The sequence below is a fragment of the Diadema antillarum genome, unplaced genomic scaffold (genome assembly GCF_040938485.1).
Source record: "Diadema antillarum isolate AM-2024a unplaced genomic scaffold, OU_Dant_1.0 seq00001137_RagTag, whole genome shotgun sequence".
NCBI lineage: Eukaryota > Metazoa > Echinodermata > Echinoidea > Diadematoida > Diadematidae > Diadema > Diadema antillarum.
The window spans coordinates 911,815-926,849 of record NW_027271949.1 but is presented as its reverse complement, the minus strand read 5'-3'; the positions used below and the strand labels follow the sequence as shown (position 1 = coordinate 926,849).

Below are 15,035 nucleotides of genomic sequence, written 5' to 3'. Positions count from 1 at the left end.
CATGCCATATTCGAATGGACTTCTAATCTGACCTCTCATCCCCAACACAAACTAAAAATTAAAATTCCTTTAACATAAATACATGATGGATAGTCAACTTAGCCCTTGTCTGAAGGACATGTGTACCTTATGGCTCTTCTCTTATTGGAAAAAGGAGCAAAGAAAATGGGATTCCATCGGGATTCGAACCTGAGACCTCCAGATTGGTAGCCCAGTGCTCTACCAACTGAGCTATAGAAAGCCCTAGTTCCGTGTTCGTCCCAGAAACCCTAAATTCTCAAAGCTCAAATGGTTAGAAGCTGTGGCAATGTGTTTGTGTGTGACACACACGTACACACTTGAACCTGGCATAAACCTAAAGGATAATTCAACTTGGGGATTAATGCGAGGGATCACTGAAGTGATACAGCTTTTTGAGTATGTAACAAACTACACAGAAAAACTGACCAGAACGAATATTATTTATTAGTGGAAAAAGGAGCAAAGAAAATGGGATTCCATCGGGATTCGAACCCGAGACCTCCGGATTGCTAGCCCGGTGCTATACCAGCTATGGCTCTTCTAAATACAATAAATTTTGCTTTAAAAGATGACATCGCATATTAGTCGACAACTCACTCAATTCGACACGGCAAAATAGTCCTGACAACTCGCTTAAGTCGACGCGGCAAAAAAGTCCCAATTTTCCCCTATGTAATTCCTTGAAAATTTCCTCATCTTAGTCAACTTTTTTAAGTCAACAACTCACGTAAGCCGACATGATTTTCAGTGCCAACTGAGCTGAAATATGTGTTTTCACTCAAATTCTTATCGCCATACTCTGAAAAAAGAACTGTTTTCCCGCTTCGATTCATAGCATTACCACTCGCTAATTCGCTGTACGGCGCAGTACCAATTGCACCATGCCTCCGTTGTCTTGTACGCCTGAATATAAATGGCATACACTTTTACATTACTACTACCCAAGGTAGTTCAATTTCTTTCTCTCTCTCTCTCTCTCTCTCTGAGTGTTTGTGTCTGTGTGTATTGTATGGTGCTGCAGAGGTATTATATCAGTGTGATTTATGGTGCACACATGGAGCTACAGCTGCATTGTCCAATGAGGGTCTAGCAGGAAATTGTTCTTCAACACATTTTTCTTGCATTTTTATCATGTTTGAAATTACACTCATTGAACTGCACACTTGCCTTCTAAGACCCCGTTCACAGTGCGGGGCTGGGCCGAGCCGTGGCCGAGCCGCAGCCGAGCCCAGCCTCAATTGCGGGGCCGAGCCCCGCAATTCTGTCCATTTACAGTGTCGGGCTTGGCCCGGGCTTTTAATTCAAACCTTTCAATATTTTGTCGTAGTGGCGCTCTGCTTGTAAACAAACGCAATTTGGTATAGTCTGGTTTTCAGCCCCTTTACCAACTGGATTCCGTGGCGATGAAGTCACCGTTCGGCAAAGGCCTTTGCCGAAGGAAAAATCCTTTGCAGGACAAAACCACCTCAAACTATACTAGTTTTTGACGTTGAGGGGGTTAATATCCTGAATAGCGAAATAGTACGGGCAGAGGGTCAGGAAGCCAGACTAAATTTGGTACCGCATTTGGCCCAGTTTGCGTTTACAGTGAGAAAATGCCGGGCTCGGCCGCAGCCGAGCCGCGGCCGAGCCGCGGCCAAGACCACCTCCAGAGCATGGCCAAATGCGCCCCCAATTTTGGCCCCACATTTGGCCTTTTGCGCGTTTACACTGAAATGAAGGCCGGGCTTGGCCATGGCCGAGCCCGGCCTTTTTGCTCACTGTAAACGGGGTCTAAGCTAAGTCAAGAACATATTTTGTGTGGTGATAGTAATGTATGCAGTTTTGTCAAATAACCAGATATATCTCACTTCTTCTCTGCACTCTCATTATTTGTTCAGTTACATGCAGTTTGCAGGGATATGTTTTTTATGGGTGATGCTCATTAATATGTTCCAAAATTTTCTTCATCCGAAAATGCAAAATGTTATAAGCCTAAATCCTAGTAGGCCTAGGTGCTCGTCATCCACACATGAAATAGGCCCCTTCATTAAGCTGAATATATGTGACGTTAATCATTCGGAAGCGTGGGATTAGAACTCTGGGCCCGTTTCTTGCAACTTTGTGTTTAAATGCAACTCAGAAAATCAAATGCAAGTCTATCAAATCACATGCAATGTTGTATTCAAACGCACGAGCGTTGCACTGGGAAAAGACTTGCATTTTTGCCAACAAAACTAGAAACACAACTCTTAAAAGCAATACAAGTGCGTTGCTGAAAAGACTTTTGATTTCGTATGCCAGGGCTCCACACTAACATTTTTGTTAGTGGCCCGATGGGGCCACCAAAATCCTCAATTTCACATTTTTGGTGGCCCGAGAGAAAAATTTGGTGGCCCGAAAAAAAGCAATAAAAAACATTAAAAGTCCTGTTTTTTTAATGAGTCAAATATTTAAGTTTTATCATAGTAAGAATTGGAAGTTGGACATATTTATCTACTCATAAATAAACCTAAACAAATTTAACTGCTAATTTCCGGCCCAAAAAGTTACAAATTTATTGACATACTTTTCAAAAAATTTTGGTGGCCCGAGGCGGGCCACCAAATTTGCCACCGGCCACCGTTAGTGTCAAGCCCTGCGTATGCAAATATCAAATGCAACTTTCGCCGTGACCGAACTTAGCAGGGGAAAGACATTGTAACATTTACACGTCTCAAACTACCAAATTGCAATGCAGCTTAACGAAATATCAATGAAAACATTCTAACAAAGTGTTACAGTTCATTATGTCGAAGGTTTAAATGTCAGTCCAAAATTTCATTAGCCCAAAAGTGGAATGAGGCTTGTTCTTCCAAAGGGTAGTAAATCCGTCGTTGTCGGATTAACAAACTTTCCTTTTTTTGTCCCCGCCGAACAAGTTCGAGCAGGGGACTATGAAACGGGCTCCGTACGTGTGTGTGTCCGTGTGTCCGTCCGTCCGTCCATCCGTCCGTGTGTCCGTCCGTCCGTGTGTCCGTGTGTGCGTCCGTGTGTGATCAAAATCTTCAATTTGCTACTTCTCTGTCATTTATGAGCCAATTTTGATTCTGTTTGCTTTATATGATAGCACTACATGGGAGCTTTGAAACTTCTACAAAGAATTTCAGTCGTGACCTTTGACCTTGACCTTTGACCTATATTGTACATTTTGCTACAAAATGCTACTCCTTCGCCATTTCTAACCCGATTTTGATTCCGTTTGCTTTATATGATGGCACTAGGTGAGGGCTTCAAAACTTCTACACAGAATTTTGACCTTTGCCTTCTTTTACCTTTGACCTTGATTTTTGACCTATATTGTACATTTTGCTACAAAATGCTACTCCTTCGCCATTTCTAACCCGATTTCGATTCCGTTTGCTTTATGTGATGGCACTAGGTGAGGGCTTCAAAACTTCTACACAGAATTTTGACCTTTGCCTTCTTTTACCTTTGACCTTGATTTTTGACCTATATTGTACATTTTGCTACAAAATGCTACTCCTTCGCCATTTCTAACCCGATTTCGATTCCGTTTGCTTTATGTGATGGCACTAGTTGAGGGCTTCAAAACTTCTACACAGAATTTTGACCTTTGCCTTCTTTGACCTTTGACCTTGATTTTTGACCTATATTGTACATTTTGCTACAAAATGCTACTTCTTCGCCATTTCTAACCCGATTTCGATTCCGTTTGCTTTATGTGATGGCACTAGGTGAGGGCTTCAAAACTTGTACACAGAATTTTGACCTTTCCCTTCTTTGACCTTTGACCTTGATTTTTGACCTGTATTGTACATTGGCTACAAAATGCTACTCCTTCGCCATTTCTAACCCGATTTCGATTCCGTTTGCTTTATGTGATGGCACTAGGTGAGGGCTTCAACCTACACAGAATTTTGACCTTTGACTTCTTTGACCTTTGACCTTGATTTTTGACCTATATTGTACATTTTGCTACAAAATGCTACTCCTTCGCCATTTCTAACCCGATTTCGATTCTGTTTGCTTTATGTGATGGCACTAGGTGAGGGCTTCAAAACTTCTACACAGAATTTTGACCTTTGCCTTCTTTGACCTTTGACCTTGATTTTTGACCTATATTGTACATTTTGCTACAAAATGCTACTCCGCCATTTCTAACCCGATTTTGATTCCGTTTGCTTTATGTGATGGCACTAGGTGAGGGCTTCAAAACTTCTACACAGAATTTTGACCTTTGCCTTCTTTGACCTTTGACCTTGATTTTTGACCTATATTGTACATTGGCTACAAAATGCTACTCCTTCGCCATTTCTAACCCGATTTCGATTCCGTTTGCTTTATGTGATGGCACTAGGTGAGGGCTTCAAAACTTTACACAGAAATTTGACCTTTGCCTTCTTTGACCTTTGACCTTGATTTTTGACCTATATTGTACATTTTGCTACAAAATGCTACTCCTCCATTTCTAACCCGATTTTGATTCCGTTTGCTTTATGTGATGGCACTAGGTGAGGGCTTCAAAACTTCTACACAGAATTTTGACCTTTGCCTTCTTTGACCTTTGACCTTGATTTTTGACCTATATTGTACATTGGCTACAAAATGCTACTCCTTCGCCATTTCTAACCCGATTTCGATTCCGTTTGCTTTATGTGATGGCACTAGGTGAGGGCTTCAAAACTTTACACAGAATTTTGACCTTTGCCTTCTTTGACCTTTGACCTTGATTTTTGACCTGTATTGTACATTGGCTATAAAATGCTACTCCTTCGCCATTTCTAACCCGATTTCGATTCCGTTTGCTTTATGTGATGGCACTAGGTGAGGGCTTCAAAACTTTTACACAGAATTTTGACCTTTGACTTCTTTGACCTTTGACCTTGATTTTTTACCTATATTGCACATTTTGCTACAAAATGCTACTTCCGGCGGGGACATATATTACGCACCGCGTAATTTCTACTTTTCCTTGTTTTCAGAGCGGTAATGCTGTGAATCGGAGGGCGAGATCAATTCTTTTTCAGAATATGAATGGCAATAGAAATTTGGGCAAATGATACGGTGACTTTTAATAGGAGAGGCAGTGATAATCATTTCTACAAAATCATACTAAATCAAATGCAAGACTTTTCAGCAGCACACTTGAATTTAAACCACAAAGTTGCATGTGATTTAGGGAATTTGCATTTGATTTTTCAAGTTGAGTTTAGTTGAGTTGAGTAAATATTCTAGAAACAGACCCAGGTTTCCAATCCTGCTCTCCAAAATCTCTCAAGAGATTTTGCAATTGGCGCGTTTACCATCACTAATGAGCGCATGATTTATGCATGAATTAAAATATGATCGTTGCGAAGATACAGTAGGCATCTTTCGACGGCAAAAGGAATAAAATTTTTATAATGAGCCGCATCACGATCCAAATCTTACTCTGTAGATGAGAAATTATTTTCATTTATACGTCGACAAAATGTCGACTTATGCATAAGATGACTTTTGCGTATGTCAACATGTTTTACTCAGTCCTGATTATGTTGACTTATGTGAGGTTGGCTGTAGAAAGGTTAGAAGGAAAGCTCTATAATAAGATCATTCATTTTTGAGAAAAGGAGAAGAAGAAGTAGCTTTCTCTCTTATTGTTAATATCAGACTTTGCTCTGAACCACACTTTTGCAAATTTGAGCTAATGGCTTTTATGGCATCATGAAACTTTCATGAATTGCTAACACAAATGAATTGTTATAAGTATATTACAAGTACTAGTAATAAAGGAATTTGTTGAACTTTCTTATGCATTATACGTCAGCAAATCCGCACACTTTACTAAATTTGTGAAAGTTTTATACAAATCAACCTTTCTGGTTTTACAGTAGCCTCTTTATTTTGTATGACTTAACATGCAATATTTGATATGTTGATAAAGCCATTGCAATTATTCCACGTTTAAAACTTTACCTGTCTATGAAATATATTTGTTCAACTGGAATAGAATTTTAAGTGCCATTATTAATGTATACAGCTAACTCTGCAGAACTGAATTATGAATATACTTACGTAAGGCAGATGTAGAATTATTTTCAAACATGAATGTTAATTAGATAATCTTTTGTTAATTTATTTCAGCTTGTATTGGGTTTCTGAATCTGGGATGTGACTACACCTTAAAACTTCTAGCTGTGCTATTTGTTGCATGTTGAATTAGTTTCATGAATGCACTTGCTCATTGGGGACAACTGTGCAATATGAATCATATTTTTTTTACTCAGATTAAAGGGGCTGTACAGTACTGGTTGAGGTGGGGATACATGTTTTTTACATTCCTAAGTGAGATAAAGAGAAACTTCTAATGAAATATGAAAGAGCGTTTAATTTTAAGAAGGATTCAACGTTTATTTGATGAAAATTGTTTTTCAAATGGCTGAGATATCCAAAAAAGTGATAGTAATAAAAGACTATAGGCCACGCCTTTTATTAGGATCTCTTTGTTTCACCTTGTTTTCGGATATCTCAGCCATTTCAAAACCAATTTTCTTCTAATAAACTTTTGATACCCCTTAGAATTGCATGCTCTTTGACATCTTATAGAGTGGTTTCTGAATGTCTCGCAAAATGTTAAAAGCTACATCCTCACCTCGACCAGAACTGTACACATCCTTTAACAGCAACAAAACATGCTTCCTCTTTAAGGTTGAAAATCCTTGTATGTTCCATATGTAAAATGTGCAATATATCTTGGACTTGCCCTTTAAAAACTGGTATTTTATAAGAATATCTGATCTCCTGTTGAAGTTATGAGACTCATTTTTCGTCAGATAATCATTCAACTGAGTTCAGAATAGAGGATAGGGGGTGTGCTTGCAAAATGTACTTTTCTTTCAAGTGCTTGATAGAAAAAACAATACTCGTATAGATTAAGTTAAATATCAATGTATTGACAAATTCTGTGTACCATTTGTTTTCTTTTTTTCAGAAATCAATGAGTGTGCCAGTTTACCATGTTTGCATGCTGGGACGTGCCTTGATCAAATCGGCCACTACAATTGTTATTGTGCCCGTGGCTGGACAGGTACCAACTGTGAAACACGTGAGTAGGAGCTCTAATATGTGTGTATACATTGCTTCTCTCGATGCAACCAGAATGGTATTCCTTGAATCACACATAATGATGAAGCATACAAACAAGTTTGATTCTATTTGAAATAAACAATTACTGATAGTAAATTTGGCAAGGGTGAAAAATGATGATAACAACATTATCTTGTAAAAATTGTCTCAATGGGTAAAAGGGTTATATACACAAAGAGACATTATTATGCATTTTTCTTACCTCTTATATGCCTAATTTATGCATATTACCCCTATAAAGCGTTGAGGTTTTGTTAAATATCAAATTGTTTTATTATACGCAACCCTCTGTAGTCATCTTTATAATTTTCAACCAAGTTGTTATTTCCAACCTGGATTCAGTTCTGTAAGGACCTATTTTATTGCCGCAGACATTGCTGCAAGCCTGCAACTGCTGCACTTGATCAGTTGTGGTCAATTGGGCAACTCAAGAAACAAAAAAATCCTTGTGCTCTCACCAAGGTGACTCCAGGGCTGTTTGAGGCATCTCCAGACAAGGTGATAAACAATATTGGTTTCTAGTCAAGTCACCACTGGAACCATCTTCTTAACATTCTCTATCATCATTGCTGTCTCAGCATCCACAAACTGTGCTGAAGCTGCCTCGTTTAACTCACAAATGTAGAAATGCCCTAGAGGTCAATGATATACATGTCTGCATACATGTGGAACCCCACATATCAAAAATAATTTACATTAATGTGAGGACAAGGAGAAATTAGTGCAAATTAGCATTATTTTAGACCCATTCTTTCTATAAACATGAATTTGACTGAATATGGAAAAGCACACAGAGAAACTAACACCTTCAGTATTCTCGGAATTCTCATATTAGCCTCGTTCACTCCCAAATATGCTGTAATTCACTGTATACGCCGAATATTTTGCGAGATTTTATTTTCGCAGATTTTGCGAGTCAGCTGCTATTCGCGAAATTAAAGACGGGCAAAAATATTGGCTCTGATCCCAATATGAATGTAACGCACCTATACATTTCTCCGTTCAGTGCAGGACTCCACGATCGCGAATTTAACCACTCGCGAAATCGATGAGAAGTCTTGATTCATAAAGATTTACACTTGCTAAATATATGGCGTATACAGTACATAACTTGACTTGTCATAGTTACTCTTCAGTTGAATGTTTCATCGAATCAAGCTTTGAACAAGGGCAGGTGTGAGTTATTGAAGCGAACAGCTAGTGTATGGACAGTGTGTTCATTGTAACATCTCGATGATTGGTGTGTGCCGGTGTCTAATGCAAGAGTGCATTTGCAATCAGGAAAGCCCTTGTAATGAAGCGAAGCTACAATGTCAATATTTCTGTGATAAACATAAATTGTGCATCCTGATGTTCAATTTATGTGACTGATATGCTTAAAAAGTGTGCAGGAGCCATGTTTTGGGGTTGTCCATCTCTCTGGTTATCCATCCCACATATCGTTCTGATGAAAGAAGAACCACTCAGTGGAAGACATATGCTAATTAAATTTTTGGCAAAATTTCTCAAGGTCAGAGGTCACTAAACTTTGACAGAAATTACATTTTCAGCTTTGACATGCACTAGGAAGAGATGTACACTCAGCAAAAAAAGAAAGTAAAGACTTTTTCCAGTTAATATTTTTCATAGACGATTTCGATGAAAATCATTGTGTCATATACCATATTAAAGATTATTTAATTGGCTATCAATGTGGTAGGTTTATACAAAGGGAAACTTTACGCATGAGTGAACACATTCATTTTTGTCCTCCAAGGCAGAAAAGGAAAAATTGCAGAGATTGACATATTGAAATTCATTTGCAAATGCCCTCCAAGGTAGCAATGATAACAAAAGACCAATTTAACGCAGTGAGAGACATGAATAGAATAGCAGAAATAAGTTTCCGTTCCCTCGTTTCTCTTTATATTCTAAAACAAAAACATAGTGGGGAAACTGAAGGTGGAACATGATAATTTTCTATCAATTAATTCAAACTTTAAATGGCAAAGGGATTGCTGCAAAGGTGATAAAATTGACAGAATCTATTCATTTCACCTTTTAATTAAGGAGTTTAAGAATGCATGACACAAATTTAAGAACCAAAAATTATTTCAGATTTTCTTAATTTGGAATAACGCTTCAAATTTAACCCTCTCTGTTACCATTACTTATTCTCTTATGTCTTTTGACTATGGATTTGACAGAAGATTCTTCAATTTCTTCCATTATTGTTATTTTTTGTCTGTCTTTATCTTTGGAGGGTTACAGAGACATTATAGAGATCATAGGTTGAGTTTTGCAAATTAATTTGCATTCTTATTGTGTTGAATTTGTCTTTTGTTACCTCCGCCAAGGGAGGAGGTTATGTTTTCGTTACCGTTACCGTTACCGTTACCGTTGGTTTTTTAGTTTGTCCGTGTGCGAAATAACTCAAAAAGTAGTTAACGGATTGGGATGAAACTTGCAGGAAAGGTTGAGAATGACACAAGTACCAAACAATTAACTTTTGGGAGTGATCCGAGAATTTTTATGGAATTTATGAAGGATTTTTGACATTTTGGCAGGTAGGGTCAATGAACTTGGGAGTTCAGGCTGCGCATATTTGAGGTTTGCCTTCGCGCACTAAAGTGCGTGCTCTAGTTTCTGCTGGGGTGAGGCGTGCCATGCAGCCGAGTATTTATGACGTAACAAAGGCTTCTATATTGGGAAATCTGGCAACTTTCAGCACACAATGCTATAAGTACGTATGGGTGGAAATCACTGATATCTCTACGGAAGAACAAGATCACGAAAATGATTTGCATGCTTGGCGGAGGTCTGCGCTCTCAGAGTGCTTTTCTAGTTCTCATTGTTATATGGAACAGCATACACACCTGAATAACAGCTTGTCCATTTTTAAATTAAGGTAATTAAATTACCTTTAACATGGTATATAAAACACCATTATTAGCCAAATGGTCTATGAGAAAGATGAACTCGAAAAAGTGATTGCCTTTTTTTTTTTACTGAGAGTATTTTAAATAGATTTTAAATAGATTAAAACTGGAAACTGATATCTATAGGCAGAGGGTCAATACTTAAAGGGAATCTCTCCCCTAAAATTTAAATTAAACCATTATTAGCCAAATAGTCCATGAGAAAGATGAACTCGAAAAAGTGTTTGCTTTCTTTTTTTTGCTGAGTGTATTTTAAATAGATTAAGACTGGAAACTGATATCTATAGGCAGAGGGTCAATACTTTAAAGGGAATCTCTCCCCTAAGATTTAAATTTGAGAGGTGTGAGAGCATATCCTAAGAACTCTAGAGAAAATTCTATCCCATCATAAAAAATGCCCGAACTGTGAAATAGTAATTTGAATAAATCAGCACGCACTAGTAGCCAGATCTGAAAATACTAGCCGCGCGTAGACCATCGGTGTGTGCACATTTCCTTCGTTAGCCTCTGTCTGCACACAGCTATATCGAATACATTCTATCGGTACCGCCTCATCGAGCCATATGCATCCGCATGAGTAGATGCTGCCGCGGCTGCCTGTTCAGTGGCCCACAGCAGCGCGGCTGCCTGGTCAGTGGCCCAGCGCAGCGCGGCAGCACCAACCAAGCTAGCTGCGTACGTGGACATTTGCGTGCGTTTGCGTGTTTTGAGAGTATCGTAATACACTGATCATACAGAAAATTATTGAACTACACAATCGAATGCAGTCGATAACGCCAGATGACTTCTCTTAGATCAAGGCGTATGTAATTTTTAGCATTTTAGAGATTGCTCTATGTCTCTTTATATGTAATTACTATATCTCTGTATGTGAGTATCATTGCGCTCTTATATTTCATAGCGGGTTACCAGTACAATAACCTACAATGTACAATGTCAGAAAACTAAATTTCTGTGTACAGATACACTCTAAGGTTAGTGGTCAAGATCACTGAACTGCATCAAAATTTCAATAAATGGCAGAATACAGTGCTTGCCTGAGAAAATGGTAGGTATCCTAGTTTAATTCTTCTTAACTTTTTATCAGGTGATCCGAGTATCCTCTCGGATCACCTTCTGTATCTGTACTGATTCTTTGTTCTTCTTCTTCTTCTTCTTCTTCTTTTTCTTCTTTCTCCTCAAAAGTTGTGCAGAGATAAACTCAGAAAGTCCTGAGACTATCAATGTCAAAATTATACCATGTATGTATCATGTCCCAAAGACGACAAATCTAATGTATCATTGTGATCAGTCGACCGTGACGTCACTATGACGTCATTATATGAAAACACATTCTCATTCATATATCATGAATGGAATGGAATTATTCAATGAAATTTACGTCACATATATTTCAAGTCAAGCGCATTCTACTCATATTCTCAAAATTCATATTTATCCTTAAAGCGTGCGCGTACGCGCGCGTTGAAATATTTGTATGCTCAAATCGAGCTCAATTTTTTTTTCCATACGTTTCAGACGATTTGGAGCATTTTTGGAAAAATTGAAAAAATTGGACGGACGCGTACGTGCGCGCACATATACGCACGCACAGCTCTTATGCTATAGAAATTTCCCGTTTTTTCACTCTTATCGGATGCCTGAAATGTCAAGGAATATTTCTACCAAGTTTAAAGTCAATCCGATTCAATATGACGTCATACGGGCCCGTCAAAGTTGAAATTCCGCGCGCGCGTCAATGGCGATATACAGTGCAACTATGCCAAAAAACCACCAATTTTAAATCCGAATTTACTCGTCAGAATGGACGGTGACCCCCCATTTTTGTTACATATTCTGAAAGCTGATGAGTTGTACATATCATTTCATGGGTTGGCGATGCTGGAAAAGTGATTAAAAGATATCAAATTTCTTAATAAAATAAAAGAAGTAAATTTTCAAAATGACGTCATCAAATTTCAAGTTCACTCGAGCGTATCTCACTTATCCTTTGCCAATTTTTACCCAGATTTCAGTATGTTGTAGCTTATCAAATGTTCTTTCATTAATGTACTAACAACATTTTGATTAGATGACGGCATCACCTCATAAAAATGGATTGAAAGTAATCTTGTCAAATTTGATCAGTTTACGTGTTATATCAATGGGAGTGCAGTTTTTCTGGAAATGAAAATTGACATGACTATCTTTTTCGAGCACTAGCTCACCTATGCTTCGGTGAATCTCTCTAAGATTTTAATATGTTGTAGCTGAGACTTTGGGCTATCGTTAGTGTGCCCTTCATTTTTTCATACGGTACCGGGATCACGTCCAAAAACTTGGTTGAAATCAAAGCCTATCTTAGATGTATTTTCATATTTCTTTCTTTTTCCAACTTTCTTTGCAATAACTCAAGAAAAACATACCCTATCACCACCATATTTTGCACATGTTTAGTTCATGTCACATACATTATTTCATAAAATAACAATTACTTCATCAGACGCCATCTTGGGTATGTAAATTAAGGTCAAAGGTCATAAATGTTTCATCCTTTATCTTGGTAAATACATGTCCTATCTTTCCCATATTTTGCACATTCAAAGACCATGTTACAAGAATCATTTCACAAAAATAACCACTTTTTGCTCAGAAGCCATCTTGTCTGTGCAAAGTGGGGTCAAATGTCATACGTACTTTTTTCTCTATCTTCGTTATGACGTGTTATCTCTATGGGAGGAAATTTTTCTAGATGTGACAATTGACATGATTGTCTTTATCGAACACTAGCTCACTTATGCTTCGATGACTTTCTCCTAGAATTTAATATGTTGTAGCTGAGACTTTCGGCTATCGTTGTGTACCCTCATTTTTTTCATACGACGTCGACATTACATCAAGAAACTTTGTTGAAAAAATTAAAGCTTATCTTCGATGTACAGAGATATTTCTTTCTCTCTGCAACTTTCTTTGCAATAACTCAAGAAAAACAGCCCCTATCACCTTCATATTTTGCACATCTGTAGTTCATGTCACGTACATTATAATTTCATAAAATAACAACTACTTGATCGGACACTATCTTGGGTATGTAAATTAGGGTCAAAGGTCACAAATGTTTCATCCTGTATCTTGGTGAATACATGTCCTATCTCTCCCATATTTTGCACACGTAAAGACCATGTTACAAGAATCATTTCACAAACTAACCACTTTTTGCTCAGATGCCATCTTCGGTGTCCAAAGTGGGGTCAAAGGTCAAATATACTTCATTGTGTATCTTCGTTAGTGTATACGGAATTCGGTACCAAAGATGGCAGGTCTGACTCCCTTTTCTAAATGAGAATCCAAACATAATACGACCAATGTCCCTAATCTCAGGTGAAAACTGTATGGTCATGCCTTTTGGGATCAGGAATCAAATCATTGATTTCCAAAAAGATCGGATCACCTAATTTGTCAGTCTTGACAAATTCCGAGTCTAGTTAATTGTTGTGATTAGTGCATTTACTTTTTAATTGGCTATATGTAGAGTGTACTGCTGAGCTTAAGCTCGAATTGTCATCCTAGAATACATAGAATCAAAGTGACTTACAGCAAGCATGTGACCGCACATCATAAAATCAACAAAAAGTCGCACACCCTGATCTTACATGAGGACTCAAAATATGTGATATGTATCAAAGTAGTCGATCTTGAGTTTTTGATATTTTCTGAAAGAGAAATTCTTCTACATTATTCTAAAGTCTTAGAACATAAAACAAATGGAAAATTGTGTTTTTACCAGTTTTTCTATATTTCTTTGTAGAATAGTGGGATTACGTGTGTCGTACCAGAGGCCCCTTTCCATTTCTTAAAAATCCTTGACACAGTCTTCACTTTCAACTCCAATAATTTTTGAAAAGATGATGCTGCTGCTTTGAAAGTTGGTATTTGTCATGGATAGAATGTGTTGATAAAGCTTACACAATTTAAGCTTAATTTGATAATCCTTTCATTGTTGCTATGGTATTTTTACATCCTTTTCTTTTTTGTCCCATTCATTGCACTGTAAGCACGGCTTGGTAAGATTGAGCGCTTGAATAGACCCTATACTTTGGAGCCTCTTTTCTCTGTACCACACTTTTCCAGAGTTTTTGCTTTCTTTCCAACATTTAGATAGGTTAGGAGAGTCCATTGCACTTGAGTTAGACATCATTTTAAGGCCTAAAGTCTGCTCTTTCAGAATTTGCTTGTAACTAAAAATTCATCTCTGGCAACATTTTGTTGGTTTTGTGATGCAGGTGACATGTGCAGTCCGCTGTTGTGTATCTGAATCATTCTGATCCTTTTCGTTTGATGTGTAATTTTTCCTGTTGCAGCGCGGAATGTGTGTGAAACACTGCCTTGTCTGAATGGAGCGACTTGTGTGGATTTCCAGACATTTGGTATTTGCCTCTGCCCCACTGGTTACAGTGGTGTTATTTGTCAAAATGGTAAGTCAGTGCCTGTTTTGCCCACAATCAAATAACATTTCACCTGACTTGCATAGATCTTCAACTACTTCAGATAATGTGAAAAACACAACTGAGTCTATTTCGTGCAAATAATTTTTTTACTAGATAGTTGAAGATTGTAGGTTTCATATGACTGCTTATTTGCTTTAAAATAGAGATATATTCATTAAAAAGACATTTTTCTCTTGCGATTCAGAGATCCTATTTCACAATAGATTTTCATAATTTAGAGAGGTAAATTCAATAGACTAATAATTATGAAGATCACTCCTGAGCATTCTGGATTAAATACAATGATAATTATTACATGTTTGACAGAGTTTCTAGTCTATCAGGATAATACTAATTTGTTTGTTATTTTCAAACTTGTGTAAGAAAGTTCGAAACGCCTTATAGGGTATGGTATACAAGTATATGCCACAATAGCAAAATTTGCCATTTAGGGAATGTGATGGTCCTGGTAAAGCCATGTTGGGTATAGGTGTATTTTCAGGTGTCACACCATTAACGTGGT

The 15,035-nt window shown here is 37.7% G+C and overlaps 1 protein-coding gene across 1 annotated transcript in view; it reads left to right on the top strand.

Moving 5' to 3' along the window:
* LOC139744111 (uncharacterized) overlaps positions 1-15,035 on the top strand; it is a 226,970-nt gene that overhangs the window by 40,811 nt on the left and 171,124 nt on the right. The window contains exons 3-4 of the mRNA XM_071654568.1: positions 6,974-7,087; positions 14,387-14,500. The gene's annotated coding sequence lies outside the window, so the exon portion shown is untranslated. The remainder of the gene's footprint in view (positions 1-6,973; positions 7,088-14,386; positions 14,501-15,035) is intronic.